Source organism: Orcinus orca, chromosome 3, assembly GCF_937001465.1.
Source record: "Orcinus orca chromosome 3, mOrcOrc1.1, whole genome shotgun sequence".
In the NCBI taxonomy this organism is placed as follows: Eukaryota; Metazoa; Chordata; class Mammalia; order Artiodactyla; family Delphinidae; genus Orcinus; species Orcinus orca.
This window is the reverse complement of record NC_064561.1, coordinates 76,349,812-76,362,916: the sequence shown is the minus strand read 5'-3', so window position 1 is coordinate 76,362,916 and position 13,105 is coordinate 76,349,812. Positions and strand designations below refer to the sequence as shown.

The 13,105-nt window shown below is 36.4% G+C and overlaps 1 protein-coding gene and 1 non-coding gene across 4 annotated transcripts in view; one reads left to right on the top strand and one right to left on the bottom strand.

The window, feature by feature from the left end:
- The window catches only part of FNIP1 (folliculin interacting protein 1), a 132,302-nt gene that overhangs the window by 29,992 nt on the left and 89,205 nt on the right, over positions 1-13,105 (bottom strand). The window lies entirely within an intron of this gene.
- On the top strand, positions 3,657-3,763 carry LOC117196611 (U6 spliceosomal RNA). Its single transcript, XR_004476883.1, has one exon. It is a non-coding gene; the product is annotated as a U6 spliceosomal RNA (small nuclear RNA).

The window sequence follows — 13,105 nt, the reverse complement described above, 5'->3', positions numbered from 1 at the left end:
TTTAAGAGTTAAAAGAGAATGTTCTTCAGCAGTATGAGTGGGGATGGGAGAGGTAGGACAGGGCTCATTTATTTTTCATTATTAGAACTGTCAGTATATATATTTTTTTGCTTCTTAACCACGTGAATGTACTTTTGAATAAAATAAACTTTTTGATTAAATGAACGAACAAGCTGATCAATTCATTTTCCATGAGTTTCTTCAGCATAATATTGTCTACTACAAGTCTATGTGTCATGGGCCAGTTATATCACTAACATGAGCATAGTGGGTCACTGAGGACATTAGCTTTATAGTGTTTTGCTGTTTAAAAATATGTACCATAGGGCTTCCCTGGTGGCACAGTGGTTGAGAGTCCGCCTGCCGATGCAGGGGACACGGGTTCGTGCCCCAGTCCAGGAGGATCCCACATGCCGCGGAGCAGCTGGGCCCGTGGGCCATGGCCGCTGGGCCTGCACGTCCGGAGCCTGTGCTCTGCAGTGGGAGAGGCCACAGCAGTGAGGGACCCACATACCGCAAAAAAAAAAAAAAAAAGTACCATGACCTTGGAGTGTATCAAGTGCAAAGAAGGCAAAAAAATTAATTACGCAATAGTGCTTCTCACTATACACAACTCTGTGCTGTCATTAACAACGTAGAAATAATGATGTTTGCTCTCTTCCCCCTTTAATGGTTATTCCCTACCCATGAATGGTAAGAAGGGCAAGTATTTTCAGTCATCTGACCCTTTATTTTTCTTGGTCCGTCCCTACAGAATGGAAGACTCCTTCAGTTGCCAGGAAACTGTTGACATGATTTAGCTTTCACTGATATGCATGAAGTCTAAGTAAAAATCCAAGTACTTCACCTCTGCCAGGCACCAATGCTAACTAAACATACTTTTTACTTCTCTAGGTTTCAGGATTTGCGTCTACACGTCCTTCCTCTTCTCAACTACCCGAAATTCATTAATCATCTGGTTTCAAATAATCACATAGTTTAAAAATTACCTGCTAGATATAAATAAACACTTAATTTAAAAATTAAGTATGACAGCTTCTCATTATTTGCAGTAATGTTCTATAAAGTCAACACAAACACTGAATTAGTGAACTGTGAATCACTGTTCCTGAGAGAAATACAGAGTTACATTCCTGTGAGTCTCTGGTCACAACATTTTTGTCAATCCATCAATACATAATCTTGTTTTATGTGAGTTTTTGTTTAAAGACACTTTAATATTCTGTTAATTTGTTAATAATGAATTCACATCCAACAGCACTATGACTCATGCCTTAACAAAGCTCACCTAACACGTATTTTTCTCTATAAGGCACATCACAACCTTCTTGTACTTAGAAACATTAGACAGAATTTCAACACTATGCTTGTGCACAATTTTTTTTTAATTGAAGTATACTTAATTTACAATGTTGTGTTAGTTTCTAGTATACAGCAAAGTGGTTCCATTTTATATATATATATATATATATATATATATATATATATATATATATATATATATATATATTCTTTTCCATTCTGGCACACAATATTGAATACAGTTTCCTGGGATATAACAGTAGGACCTTGTTGTTTACCTATTTTTTATATAGTAGTGTGTATCTACTAATCCCAAACTCCGAATTTTATCCCTCCCCTCCCCCTTTCCCCTTTGGTAACCATAAGTTTGTTTTCTATGTCTGTGTGTTTCTGTTTTGTAAATAAATTCATTTGTGTCATATTTCAGACTCCACATATAAGTGATTATCGCATGGTATTTGTCTTTCTCTTTCTGACTTACTTCACTCAGTATGATAATCTATATTGCATCCATGTTGCTGCAAATGACACTATTTCATTCTTTTTTATGGTTGAGTAGTATTCCATTGTGTATATATGTACCACATCTTCTTTATCCATTCATCTGTCAATGGACATTCAGGTGTTTCCACGTCTTGGCTATTGTGAATAGTGCAGCTATGAACATTGGGGTACATGTATCTTTTCAAAATTAGAGTTTTCTCTGGATATGTGCCCAGGATTGGGATTCCTGGATCATATGGCAATTCTATTTTGACTTTTTCAAAGAAACTTCATACTGTTTTCCATAGTGGGTGCACCAATTTACATTCCACCAACAGTGTAGGAGGGTTCCCTTTTCTCCACATCCTCTCCAGCATTTGTTATTTGTAGACTTTTTAATGATGGCCATTCTGACCAGTGTGAGGTAGTACTTCCATGCCCTTTCGATTTGCATTTCTCTAATAATTAGGGATGTTAAGCATCTTTTCATGTGCCCTTGTCCATCTGTATGTCTTCATTGGAAAAATGTCTTCAAGGGCCAATTTTCATTGCAAAACCACTAACAAGGGGCTTCCCTGGTGGTGCAGTGGTTGAGAGCCCACCTGCCAATGCAGGGGACACGGGTTCGTGCCCCGGTCTGGGAAGATCCCATATGCCACAGAGCAGCCGAGCCCGTGAGCCATGGCTGCTGAGCCTGCGCGTCCGGAGCCTGTGCTCCGCAACGGGAGAGGCCACAACAGTGAGAGGCCCGTGTACCTCAAAAAAAAAAAAAAAAAAAAAAAAACACTAACAAAAAGCAAAAAACACTTAAAAAAAAGTGGCAGTACATAGATCATGACAAGGACACTTGTGTACAGAATGAGAGCTGAAACAAAAAGGCAGAGCACTGTCTTGTTTGACCTCATCTGCAAATGTGTGTCAGGGCACTCAATTTTCACTTCTCTGCATATGTCCACAAACGATCATAAAATCACTGTAAGTATATTTTAGGTTTATAAATAAATTTTAATAAGCAGGTGAATTCACATATACAGAATCTGTAAAAAGTGAGGACCAACTGTACATATTAAAGTACTTCTACAAATAGACTTCTTAAATAAAAACTATAAAAGTTTATAAAGTACTTTTAAAATATTGCAAGGATGCCTAACTAATTTATATAGTCTCTCAGATTTGCACAGTGACTGAAGTAAAATAAACTAATACAAAAAAGGAAGGTATACAATCAGAATAGACTTTTACAATGTTGTTTTTTTCTCTTTTTTTTGGCTGTGCGGTGCAGCATGTGGGATCTTTTTACCCTGACCAGGGATCCAACCTGGGCCCTTGTCAGTGAGAGCACAGACTCCTAACCACTGGACCACCAGGGAATTCCCTACAATGATTTTATAACTCATACATGTTGTAAATTCCAGGCAATATTAAAATTTTAAGGCTAGGCCATTCATACTACCTTATATCATAGCAATTACCTCATAGGTATTTAACTCAAAAAATTCATAAATACAAATGCTGGGTATGCCTAACAGCACGATCAGTATTCTACCAGGAACGAGTCTCATGACAATGTTTACTATCCTGGTAACCTCAGCTGGATCTATGATAACAGTGTTTCCTCAGAGCTCAAATACAGACTCTTGGCCTTTTGCCACAAAGCTTGTGACCGCAGAAAAGAAACTAATCCAATAATGTATGACACAGCTCAAAGTGCAAGGGTAAAGACTCAGTGCCTTGTAATATTGCGAAATGTGAAACTCGAAATAATGGTGCAGGACTCTTTTAGGCAAATAAGCAAAAAGGATTGTTCAAAACATATATTTATAATAATTCCAGTCCAAAGTCAACTGAACAACTTGAATTAAACCATGTTCATGCTCACTTCGGCAGCACATATAATAAAATTAGAATGATACAGAGAAGATAAGCATGGCCCCTGCTCAAGCATGACACGTGAATTTGTGAAGCATTCCATATCTTTTAAAAAAAACCACATTCATACTATCCAAAGCAATCTACAGATTTAATGCAATCCCTAACAAAATTCCAATGGCATTTTTCACAAAAATAGAACAAACAATCCTAAACCTTGTATGGAACCACATAAAACTCTGAATGGTCACAGCAATCTTGAGAAAGAAGAGGCATCATGCCTCCTGATTTCAAACTATATTACAAAGCTATAATAATCAAAACAGTATGGTATTGGAATAAAAACAGACATATAAATCAATGGAACAGAATAGAGAGCAGAGAAATAAATGCAGGCATACATATGGTCAATTAATTTATGACACAGGAGCCAAGAACATACAATATAGATAGGATAGCCTCTTCAATAAATGGTTCTAGGAAAACTGGACAACCACATGTAAAAGATGACTGGACCCTTATCTTACACCACAAACAAAAATCAACTCAAAATGGATTAAAGACTTGAACACAAGACCTGAAACCATAAAGCTCCTAGAACAAAACAAAGGGGTGAGCTCCTTGACAACCATCCTGGCAATAATTGAAGATAACAAACCTTAACACGTATGCACTTAAGAAGAGAGCAATGACATAACGTAAGGTGTTGGGGAGGAGAGGGACTTGAATGAAAGCAGTCAAAAGGTACTACAGGGCTTCCCTGGTGGCGCAGTGGTTGAGAGTCCGCCTGCCGATGCAGGGTACACGGGTTCGTGCCCTGGTCCGGGAAGGTCCCACATGCCGTGGAGCGGCTGGGCCCATGAGCCATGGCCGCTAAGCCTGTGCATCCAGAGCCTGTGCTCCGCAACGGGAGAGGCCACAATAGTGAGAGGCCCGCGTACAGCAAAAAAAAAAAAAAAAAAAAAAAAAAAAAAAAAAAAGTACTACAAACTTCCAGTTACAAGATAAATAAATACTGAAGATGTAACATACAAGACAAATATAATTAATACTGCTGTATGTTATATATTAAAGCGGTTAAGAGAGTAAATCCTAAGTTCTCATCGCAAGAAAAATATATTTTTAATTTCTTTAATTTTGTTATCTACAGAAGATGTTGTTCACTAAACTTACTGTTACTTCCTCATTTCATGATGTATATAAGTCAAATAATTATGCTGTAAACTTATACAGTGTGCTTTATGCCAATTATATCTCAATAAAACTGGGAGAAAAAAATACTGACAGGCAAATACACTATTATACTTAGAAAATTCAGCATTCTCTAGCAGAAAATGACATATCCAGCAGGAAGAAAATCACTAACATATAGGTGAGTTTTTTTCAGCTTTACTGAGATATAATTGACATTGATATGGTATTACTTTAAGATGTACAACACAATGACTTGATATATGTATACTTTGTGAAATGATTACCACAGTAAGTTTAGTTTTTACATTCAGCACTTCACGGAGTAACAAAAAAAAATTTTTCTTGTGATGAAAACTTTTAGGATCTACAATTTTAACAACTTTCAACTATACAATACAGAACCAGATGGTTTCACAGGCGAATTCTATCAAACATTTAGAGAAGAGGTAACACCTATCCTTATGAAACTCCAAAAAATCTCAGAGGGGGCTTCCCTGGTGGCGCAGTGGTTGAGAGTCCGCCTGCCGATGCAGGGGACGCGGGTTCGTGCCCCGGTTCAGGAGGATCCCACGTATCGCAGAGCGGGTGGGCCCGTGGGCCGTGGCCGCTGGGCCTGCGCGTCCGGAGCCTGTGCTCTGCAATGGGAGAGGCCGCGGCGGTGAGAGGCCCGCGTACCGCAAAAAAAAAAAAAAAAAAATCTCAGAGGAAGGAACACTCCCAAACTCATTCCATGAGGCCACCATCACCCTGATGCCATAAACCAGGAAAAGGTAACACCAAAAAAGATTACAGGCCAACATCACTAATGAACATAGACGGAAAAATCCTCAACAAAATACTAGCAAACCAAATACAACAACACATTAAAAGGATCATACACTATGATCAAGTGGGATTTATCCCAAGTATGCAAGAGTTTTTCAATCTCCACAAATCAATCAGTGTGATATACCACATCAGCAAACTGAAGAATAAAAACGATATAATCATCTCAATAGATTCAGAAAAAGCTTTTGACAAAACTCAACACCGATTTATGATAAAAACTCTCCAGAAAGTGGGCACAGATGGAGCATACCTCAACATAATAAAGGCCATATATGACAAACCTACAGCTAACATCGTACTCAACGGTGAAAAGCTGAAAGCATTTCCTCTAAGATCAGGAACAAGACAAGGATGCTAACTGTTGCCACTTTTATTCAACATAGTTTTGGAAGTCCTAGCCATGGCAATCAGAGAAGAAAAAGAAATAAACGGAATCCAAACTAGAAAAGAAGAAGTAAAACTGTCACTGTCTGCAGATGGCGTGATATTACACATAGAAAAACCTAAAGATGCTACCAGAAAACTACCAGAGCTCATCAATGAATTTAGCAAAGCTGCAGGATACAAAATTAATGCACAGAAATCTTTTGCATTCCTATACACTAACAACGAAGATCAGAAAGAGAAATTAAGGAAACAATCCCATTTACCATTGCATCAAAAAGAATAAAATACCTAGGAATAAACCTACCAGAGAAGACAAAAGACCTGTACTGTGAAAACTATGACACTGACGAAAGAAATCAAAGATGACACAAACAGATGGAAAGGTATACCATGTTCTTGGATTGGAAGAATCAATATTTTCAAAATGACTATACTATCCAAGGCAATCTACAGATTCAATGTAATCCCTATCAAATTACCAGTGACATTTTTCACATGACTGGAACAAAAGATCTTAAAATCTGTATGAAGACATGAAAGATGCTGAATAGGCCAAAGAAAATTTGAGAAAGAAAAACAGAGCTGCAGGAATCAGGCTCCCTGACTTCAGACAATACTACAAAGCTACAGTAATCAAAACAGTATGGTACTGGCACAAAAACAGAAATATAGATCAATGGAACAGAACAGAAAGCCCAGAAATAAACCCATGCACCTATAGTCAATTAATCTATGACAAAGGAGGCAAAACTGTACAATGGAGAAAAGACAGTCTCTTCAATAAATGGTGCCAGGAAAACTGGACAGCTACGTGTAAAAGGATGAAATTAGAACATTATTTAACACTATACACAAAAATAAACTCAAAATGGATGTAAGATCAGACACTATAGAACTCTTAGAGGAAAATATAGGCAGAACACTCTTTGACATAAATCACAGCAATAACTTTTACAATCTGTCCCTACTAAGAGAAATAAAAACAAAAATAAACAAATGGGACCTAATCAAACTCAAAAACTTTTGCACAGCAAAGGAAGCCATAAACAAAACACAAAGACAACCCACAGAATGGGAGAAAATATTTGCAAATGATGTGACTGACAAGGGATTAATCTCCAAAATTTACAAACAGATCATGCAGCTCAATATCACAAAAAACAAACAACCCAGTAAAAAAATGGGCAGAAGGCTTGAAGAAGACATACAGATGGCCAAGAGGCACATGAAAAGATGCTCAACATCGCTAATTATTAGAGAAATGCAAATCAAAACTACAATGAGGTATAACCTCACACCAGTCAGAATGGCCATCATCAAAAAGCCTACAAACAATAAATGCTGGAGAGGGTGTGGAGAAAAGGGAACCCTCCTACACTGTTGGTGCAAATGTAAATTGGTGCAGCTATGGAGGTTCCTTAAGAAACTAAAAACAGAGCTATCATATGATCCAACAACCCCACTCCTGGACATATATCTGGAAAAAAACATGGTTCGAAAGGTTACATTCATCCCAATGTCCATCACAGCACTATTTACAATAGTTAAGACATGGAAACAACTTAAATGTCTATCGACAGAGGAATGGATAAAGAAGATGAGGTATATATACACAGTGGAATATTACTCAGTCATAAAAAAGAATGAAATAATGCCATTTGCATCAACATGGATGGACCTGGAGATTATCATACTAAGTGAAGTAAGTCAGACAAAGAAAGACAAGTAGCATATGATATTGCTTATATGCGGAATCTAAAAAAAAAAAAATATATATATATATATATATATACACACACACATGAGATACAAAACTTATTTACAAAACAGAAACAGACTCACAGACTTAGAGAATGAACTGGTTAGCACGGGGTAAGGGTGTGGGGGAAGGACAGAGTGAAAGTTTGGGATTGACATGTACACAGTGCTATATTTAAAACAGATAACCAACAAGGACCTATTCTATAGCACAGGGAACTCTGCTCAATACTCTGTAATAGCCTAAATGGAAGAAGAACCTGAAAAAGAACAGATACATGTATATGTATAACTGAATCACTTTGCTGTTCACCTGAAACTAACACAACATTGTTTTACTCCAATATAAATAAAAAAGAAAAAGAAGATACATGGGAAAGCCCCAAATACTTGGAGATTTTAACAATACATTTGTGCATTACGTAAGGGTCAAAGAAGAAATCTCAAGAGAAATTTTAAAATAATTTGAATTAAATTTTCATTCAACTTAACAAAATTTGTGGGATCCAGCAAAAGTAGTGCTTAGAGGGAAATTCATAGCACTGAATGCACAGATTAGGGAAAAAGAAAGATCTGAAAGCAATAATCTAAGCTTTAACTTTAAGAAACTAGAGAAAGATAAGTAACATAAAACTAAAGCAAGTAGGAGAAAAGAAATAAAAATTAGATTAAAAAATCATTGAAATTAAAGACAAAAAAATCAATGGATAAACAAAACAAAACCTGGTTCTTTGAAAAGATCAAAGATTCTTTGAAAATTGATAAATTTCTATCCAAGATAACCAAGCAAAAAAGAGAAATGACAAAAATTACTAATATTAGAAATAAAAGAGGGATCCATCACTACTGATCTATGGACATTAAAAGGATAATTAAGAAGTAATATGAACAACTCTGTGCTTGCAAATTTGATGACTTAGATGAACCAGACCAATTCCCTGAAAGACACAAACTACCAAAACTCACACAAGAAGAAATAGATAACCTGAATAGTCCTATACCTATTTTAAAAATTGAATCAATAATCAATAACTCTCAGCAAACCAGGAATAAAGAGGGAACTTCTTTAACTTGATAAAATGTATCTATAAGAAACATAACTTCATACTTAATGGTGAGAAACTTGAAGCTTTCTCACTCAGATCTGGTAAAAGGCAAGGATGAACCTTCTCACCATTGCTTTCCTACATCGTACTAGAAGCCCTTGCTAATGCAACAAGGCAGGAAAAAGAAATAAAAGGTATACAGATTAGGAAGGAAGACATAAATGCCATGATTGCTTATGACTGCTTTATTCAGAAAATCTGAAAGAAGTGACCAAAAAACTCCTGGAATAAAGAGGCAGTTATAGAAGGTTGCAGGATATAAGGTTAATATACAAAAGTCAATTGCGTTCTTATATACCATCAATGAACAGTTCAAATTTGAAATTATAAACACAGTATCATTAATATTAACCAAAAAAAAAGAAATATCTGAAATATTTAGGCATAAATCTTTTAAAAATGTACAAGATCTATAGGAGGAAAATTACAAAACTCTAATTAAAGAAATCAAAGAAGATATAAATAAACAGCAAGCTATTCCATATTCATGGACAGGAAGTCTTGCTATTGCTAACATGTCAATTTTTCCCAGTTTAATCTACAGATTCAATGCAATCTCAATCAAAATCCCGTAAGTTATTTTGTGGATATCAACAAACTGATTTTAAAGTTTGGAGAGGCAAATGATCCAGAACAGTCAACACAACACTGAAGGAAAAGAACAAACTTGGAGGACTCATATTATCTGACTTGAAGAATTATTATAAAGATGGGGGCTTCCCTGGTGGTGCAGTGGTTAAGAATCCGCCTGCCAATGCAGGGGACACAGGTTTGAGTCCTGGTCCAAGAAAATCCCACATGCCGTGGAACAACTAAGCCCATGTGCCACAACTACCGAGCCTGCACTCTAGAGCCCACAAGCCACAACTGCTGAGCCCGTGTGCCACAACTACTGAAGTCCACGCACCTAGAGCCTGTGCTCCGCAACAAGAGAAGCCACTGCAATGAGAAGCCCGTGCGCTGCAACAAAGAATAGCCCCCGCTCTCCACAACTAGAGAAAGCCCACGCACAGCAATGAACACCCAGCGTAGACAAAAATAAATAAATTTATATTAAAAAAGAATTATTATAAAGATACAGTGATCAAGACAGTGTGGTACTGCTGAAAGAATAGACAAATAGATCAATGAAACAAAACAGAGAGCTCAAAAATAGAGCCCCAGAAATACACTCAATTGATATTTGATAAAGGAGCAAAAGCAATACATGGAGCAAAGATAAGTCTTTTCAACAAATGATGCTGGAACAAGTGGACATTCATATGAAAAAATATGCACCTAGACAAAGACTTTACAGCTTTCACCAAAAAAAAAAAAATCAAAATGGATAATATACCTAAATGTAAATGCAAAATCATAAAACTTCTAGAGCATAACATGTGAAAAACCTTAATGATCTTGTGTTTAGTAATGAATTTTTAGATAAAACACCAAAGGCACTATTCAGGGAAAAAAAGAAATTGTTAAGTTGGACTTCATTAAAATTTAAAACTCTGCTCTGTGAAAATATTACAAGAATGAAAAGACAAGCCACAGACTAGGAGAAAGTATTTGCAAAACACGTATCTGATAAAGGATTGATATCCAAAATACACAAAAAAAACTAAAAACTGAACAATAATAAAAGCAACAAACCAAGTTAAAAATGGACGAAAGATTGAACAGATATCTCACCCAAAAAGATATATAGATTGCAAATAAGTATTTGAAAAGATGCTCAACCTCGTATTCATTAGGAAACTGCAAATTAAAACAATGAAATACTGTTACACATCTATTAGTACGGTTAAAAAAAAACAAAACAAAACCTGACATATCAAATGCTGACAAGGATATGGAACAACAGTAACTCTAATTAACTGCTAGTGGGAATGCAAAATGATACAGTCACTTTAGAAGACAGTTGGCAGTTTCTTACAAATCCAAACACAGTCTTCTGTGAACATCTAGCAATTATGCTCCTAGGTACTGACTCAGTTGAACTGAAAACTTAAGTCTATACAAAACCCCGCACATGAATGTTTAGAGAAACATTATTTATAATCACCAAAAACTAGCAATCAAGAAGATGTCCTTCAATTGAGGTGAATGGAGAAACTGCGGTACATCCACACAGTGGGATATTACACAGTGAATTTTTTTATATAAATGAGCCATAAGCGACAAAAAAGACATAGAAGAATCTTAACTGCATATAGCTAAGTCAAAGAACCAGTCTAAAAGGGCTACATACTATATATGATTTCCAGAATATGACATTCTGAAACAGGCAAAATTATAGACAGAGATCAGTAGCCAATGGGTTTGGTGGGAAGGGAGAAAGAAAAGATAGGTGAAGCATAGGCGACTTTCAGAGTGGTGAAACTACTCTGTCTGATACTGTAATAGTGAAACATGACATTATGCATTTTTCAAAACGCATCCAACTGTACAATACAAAGAATGGAACTCAATGCAGACTACGGATTTTAGTTAATAATAATGTATCAATATTGGTTCATTAATTGTAACAAATATACCACACTAATGAAATATGGTAATAATCAGTGAAACTATGGGTAGTGGGGAGAGAGCTATATGCAAAAACTTTCTGAACTGTTAGCTCAATTATTCTGTAACTCTGACACTGTTAGAATTAAGTCTACTAATTACATGTGTATATACACATATATATCTACATATGTACATACACATATATATGTGAAATTAAGCTATTTACACTCTTAATTAATAATACAGAGTGGCCAAGAAATAGAGGATATAACAGATAGCCACGTCTCCAAATCTACCATTTTGTTCATGGTTTGTTTTGTTGTTTTTCATTCTCATTCCCAACACTCCAGAAGAGGCTTCATTATTCAGCCCGTATTGGGCTTGCTCCAAAGATACAAATATGGATAGTTTCAGAAAATGGAAGAGAATCAGACTGAATTTACAGACTAAAAGAGAATTGGGTCTAGATTAGTGGATATAAATCACCAACCCCTAAAACAGACGTTTAAATTTTAATAATGCTCAGTGGCCAGGACGCTACAAAATTATACGATATATGGGTTAATACAACTGGCAGAGATAGAGCTTATGGCGAACTAGAGAGAGCTTGTCTGGCTTAAAGGCCTAACGGTTCAAATGTTTGTAAAAAACAAGGAGGCCAAGTAAAATGTGTGCTGGCTGGAGTTCTCTCACCTACCTGTTAACCTGGTCTCAGTAACTTTATTCAACATAGATAAAATAGAAAAGCATTTATGTTGAGCCTAATGTGTCCCTCTGTTTCTTTAACTGTAGAACACTTACTGAAATATCAAATCTATTGATAGAAAATTTATCCAATGCAGCCTAAATCATTAACATTTGCTTTAAGCAACTCAGTATAATTTACCTCTTGAATCATACAAAAAGTATCATTAAATTAATTTTTAAAAATACACCTTGGAGGGTCTTCCCTGGTGGCACAGTGGTTGAGAGTCCACCTGCCGGTGCAGGGGACACGGGTTCATGCCCCGGTCCGGGAAGATCCCACATGCCGCGGGACGGCTGGGCCCGTGAGCCATGGCCGCTGAGCCTGCGCGTCCAGAGCCTGTGCTCCGCAACGGGAGAGGCCGCAACAGTGAGAGGCCCGCGTACCGCAAAAAAAAACAAAAAAACAAAACAAAACAAAAAAATACACTTTGGGACGTCCCTGGTGGTCCAGTGGTTAAGACTCCATGCTTCCAATGCAGGGGGCGTGGGTTTGATTCCTGGTCGGGGAATTAAGATCCCACATGTGCAGGGTGTGGCCAAAAAACAAAACACCTCAAAGAAATTCTCATTTTAAGCAAACATCCTGACATAAAATTATTTATATAATCGTATGTTCATAAAACGATCAAATTTTGAGCTTTCACATGAAAGCTTTTAGAAACATACAAAGAGGTCTACATGAATTGAGAAGTTATGAAGATAATACAGACAGCCAAGCAAAGTCAGCTCATTAAATTTGTTTGAAATTCCGTCTAGAAATATTGAGGGAATGTACTTCATTTCCTCTATACTTCATCTATAAGAAACATTTATGTATATAAAACTTGATTTAATCATGAATGGCACCAGAAATGTAATAACCTGAATTCTTAAGGTATGAACAAATGAAATTATGAATAACTTCACACATAATTCATATATAGAGTGAAGATGCCAAT